This window comes from Lactuca virosa, chromosome 8, assembly GCF_052849685.1.
Source record: "Lactuca virosa cultivar CGN04683 chromosome 8, Lactuca_virosa_CGN04683_v6, whole genome shotgun sequence".
NCBI classification, from domain to species: Eukaryota; Viridiplantae; Streptophyta; class Magnoliopsida; order Asterales; family Asteraceae; genus Lactuca; species Lactuca virosa.
In genome coordinates this window covers 22,816,076-22,820,809 of record NC_136433.1, presented here as the reverse complement: position 1 = coordinate 22,820,809, position 4,734 = coordinate 22,816,076, and the positions used below count along the sequence as shown (strand labels likewise).

Genomic DNA, 4,734 nt, shown 5'->3' with positions numbered 1-4,734 from the left:
GGGGGATTTAGCTATTGGTGATGCTCCTGGAATTAGATCAATTCGAAATTCGACTTGACGAGTTGGTGGTAATCCTGGTAGATCTTTGGGAAATACATCAGAATAATTAGATACATAAGGTATGTCTTGATCTTCGTTGTTTCTTTATTCTTATTCACAATGTGTGCTAAGAAAGCATAACACTTCTTGTATAAGTACTTCTCGGCTTTAGTACAAGAAATAAGCTTCAGATTTTTCCCTGACTTATCACCATAAATTTTAATCATGGTCTCCTTGTTGGGTAGGTTCAGTCTTACTGCTTTCTCATAATATAATATCTCACCATGATGAGGCGACAACCAATCCATACCTATAATTATATCAAAACTTCCAATTAGAATTGGCATGAGATCTATTGGGAATGATCTATCGTTCAGAGTTATACGACAATTCTTTAATATTTCAGTGGTGCTTTCTATCTGGCTGTTCGCTACTTCTACTTCATAAGCTACATCTAACTTACTAGACTTGTGATTTAATAGTCGTTTAAAAGATGGAGTTATAAAACTTCTATCCGCACCAGAGTCAAAGAGTATTGTAGCATATAAGTTATTGATGAGGAACATACCGGTAACAACTGAAAGATCTTGAATTACATCCTTATTCCTGATCACAAAAGCTCTCCCGTGAGCATTACCATATTTCTTCTAAAATTTTGGACAATTTTTCATGTAGTGCCCCGTTTCTCCACATTCGTAACATGCCCTTCCTCCTCCTGAGCTTGTTCTAGTATTCTTGTTTTGAATTGTGTTTACCATTGATGGGTTTTTGCAATAACCTGCGGTGTGGCCTTTCTTGTTGCATTTTGAACAATGAAAACATTCCCCAAATTGATGTCGATTGCATGTGTTACACATTGGTTTGTTTCTAGAATACACCTTTTGTTGGGCCATGATGGGAGCTGGGGTTATTCCATACACCTTTTTTGTTTGTTGTTACTGTCGTTGGTTCCCATTATTAAACTTGTGCTTCTTGTTATGATTATTGACCTTCGGGATTTCCACCTTGGCTACCATTTTTCCCTGTTCCACTTTGTTCTTTGTTAGTTGAAGCGTGATGTGTTTCGCACTGTGGTAACTGGTAAGTAGTACGTCTTGATGAGAGGACCATTCCTTTTATCTAAGGTGCCAAACCCCAAAGGTAGCGTTCTACCTTCTTGCTCTCTGGGATCATCATGGTTGGACAAAGAAGCGCAAGATCATTGAACTTAGTGGTGTGATTTGATATCTGAACCTTTCATTTTTAGATTTCACAACTCATTTTCTAAAATTTGCACTTCGTCCGTTGGAAAATGTTCTTCTATTAGCAGTGCTTTCATATCTTCCCACGGTATTGAGTTTGCAACCGATAGACCCAAGGTTTTAATGTGATCGTTCCACCATGTTAAAGCCCCATCCATAAAGGTACATGTTGTGAATCGTACTTTGCTATTTTCATTGCAATAACAAATTTCAAACACGACTTCGACCTTCTCAATCCACCGGGTTAGACCCATAATCCCTTCGTTTCCATATAGATTTATTGGCTTGCGGCTCATGAATTCTTTGTAGGTGCAAGGTTTCCGGGGTCCTTCGGAGTTTGGATTGGAACCGCCACTCCGACCAATTTCGGATCCACTGTTACCCTTCTTCCTGGTTTCTTTTTGTGTAGTTTTTGCATTTAATAATGCCATCCTAACGCGTTCTGCAACCAATTGCTCTAATTCTGCCGAGCTTTTATGTAGCTTCTCCTTAGGTGAGAGTGATTTGGTTCCTCTGTTTTGGAGGTTTCAATCACTGGAATTTCCATTAGACGTGTTTTATTGGATTAACCGGTAGTTTTTGGCTTAGGATTTTTGGTCCCCTTAGGATTCAACCTGGGTCTCTTCTTTGGCGACAAATTCTGATTCCTATTAGGTTAGTAGAAGACGGTAAGTTTATGTCGTGGTGTTAGTCATTTGTAATACTATATTATTTAAACAACTGCTTTGACAAAAACAACAAGCAAAAGAATTTTGGTTAATAACTCTATAAAATACTTTTAATCGAATACGCCATACTTCTCTTTTATCAAGTCATAATAATTTAATATTTGCATCATATTTCATACATAAAATATGTTACATCATTTGTTACCGTTGAAGTTTTTAATAAAAACACACCATACATATATCTTACAATGTCCTATAGTTCATACATATAAAATATGTTACATCATTTGTTACCGTTGAAGTTTTTAATAAAAACACACCATACATATATCTTACAATGTCCTATAATTCATACCTAAAGCTAGATAATCATAATTCATATCCGATTTTGAAATTCTACCTCAAATTGACAAGACCACATAACACTTGTCTGCTTCATCACCCTTCCGCTACCATCATAGTACATCATCTTTCTTGCTGCAACTCCCCAGATGTGTTCCTAGCTTGAAACATCTACTCTACCTTTCCTCCAAAAGTCGGTTGCTCTCTTCCACTCTATGGGCCATTGAGAGGGCTATTTGGTTCTGCCTTTCTGCTTCTGTAACCCTCACATCTAGATGCATCACTCGACTGCGATAGTAGTCCATGCGTTGGTGGAGGTTCAGTTGGGAGAGTTGGTCTTCTTCCCAATTTTCCTCGATCTTAGAAATTCTAGTTCACATCTGTGTCATTTCGCCTTGGTACTTGATTCATCACTTAAATGCCACATTTGTTCGCTCGGGTGGGCCATTTGTTGAGTTAGTGCATCAACGTTGGAGAAGGTTGGAAATGCAATCCTCGAGGTTTGCCCATTCTTGTTGGCTTCTGCTTTACAATAGAAAAATAAGTTACAATAAAGTGTCATTAAAATCCTTCTTTTTATATCCAACAAAGTAGATGTTATTATGGTGCATGTCAATCATAGGTAATTACATAATTTTAGAAAAATACATATATTAATTGGTGACAAAAATGCAAAAATGGTAGTTGTTGTATGTATTTTTTTTGAGGAAAAACATCCAAACTCTTAAAAGTTTTGGATTGACGGTCCTTTTGAAAATCTTTCGTTGCGAATTTAGTCCCTTAAAAAACTGAAAAGACCTAATTGCCCCTATGATGTTTTTTATGGACCTCGATGAATGATCATGTTCGTGTGTATAAAGATTTGAACAAAAAAAAATTAGTTCCAATTTGACCTACAAATTATATAGTTTTCAGTTTGTCAGGTGTACAAAGGTCAAAGCTTTACCCCCCAAATACATTCACACTTAGTTCTAAGTAAAAGAATAAAAAGAAAATCCTAGGTGAGTAGTATCAAAGGTCGAAGTCTAAAACTATTTAAATTAGTAATAGATAATAGATTTGCACAATAGAAGATAATGCAGTTGCAACTAAGGAATTTTACCTTGTGAATTTGGTCAAAACAGAAACATATCTATAATTCCGAGACCACCGATTCCAATAATCATGGCAAGATAACAAATCTCCATGGATCCCATCTTGCCCAGCTCCCTTAAAAGAAAACAAATTTGCAGAAACAAAGCCAGCTCTCGTCTTGTTACATGTAGTGAAAAGTAGGATCCCATAGAGATATGGATCCGATCCCAATTTCCTATCATTAACAAACTACAACACCATAAAACATATACACAGATTAAAGCACGATATATATGGATTCGATGTTCCTTATGTTCCCTCAAATTAATTAGGATTTTTGGAATTGGAACAAAATAAGAAAGAAGATCCGGAATACCCTAGGAATTAAGAAACCATACCTCGACTCTTCACTTCAGATCTTCGTTCGTTCGCCCGATGGATAGAGAGGATGGTGGTGTTGCGAAAAGGAGAAACTTGTTATCACCAGAGTGAGTCATCTTTCAAGTTTTAGAAGCCATGCTCCTCAGAACTCAAATGTGTTTCTAAACATTTTTTTTAACTGCAGAAACTATGCACTTTGAATTTTTAATTTTTTTCAAAAATGTATATCATCGTCCGATTTAAAAGGATGAGAATCATGGGTTTATTATAATAGTTGCAATCTATCCTGGATAAAGACAATCATCGGGTTGCTTGTATCAGTACACAAAACATGCAATGTAAATTAAAAGCTGCAACAAGATATGGATATCTTGCCATGGTGAGAAGATTGCAGAAGAAAAGGCTTATTTTCTTGGCTGCTAGCAAAAACACAGAGAGAAAATAAAGAAAGGAAACAGCAAAATAGGTGAAAGAAAGGGCAAAAATGTCCTTTGCTCTCCTTTGAACCGAGATTTCTCTGCAAGAAGTAGATTTTTATTCTCTTTAGCAGAGTAGGCTTTTTGCTATTTCAAGATAAACAGTGAGCAAGTATTCTCCTTGTTTGGTATGTTTCACAACTATACCACTTTGTTTTTTTATTTTATTTTTATCTTTTCATATTTTTGAAATAGCACAATATCTCTTTCAAGTTTCCCAAATCATACATTTGACACAAATTTAAACATTTTAACTTACATTTAAGTATTCTATTTGACATTTAACACAACTTAAAATAAACCCTATTAATTGGGTCAAACATTTCAATCCAACAAAACACATTTGATTAAATGGATTAAAATTTCAAACCAACATAATAACATTCCGGATAAATGAGTTGCTATTGGGTTAACTTATTTTTTTCTCCAACCCAATTTATTAAAGGGTGGTGTTGTAGACACTCCATTCTACACTTACAATAGCATACATTTCAAAAAGTATTTCTTTTTTTT

At 35.5% G+C, this 4,734-nt stretch overlaps 1 long non-coding RNA gene across 1 annotated transcript; it reads right to left on the bottom strand.

Annotated features, from left to right (window-relative positions):
• Window positions 1–2,154: 2,154 nt before the first annotated feature.
• LOC145133553 (uncharacterized) lies at window positions 2,155–4,206 on the bottom strand. The gene is made up of 3 exons (XR_013718616.1): window positions 3,763–4,206; window positions 3,393–3,613; window positions 2,155–2,812 (listed from the first exon to the last, which is right to left on the bottom strand). It is a non-coding gene; the product is annotated as an uncharacterized LOC145133553 (long non-coding RNA).
• Window positions 4,207–4,734: the final 528 nt, after the last annotated feature.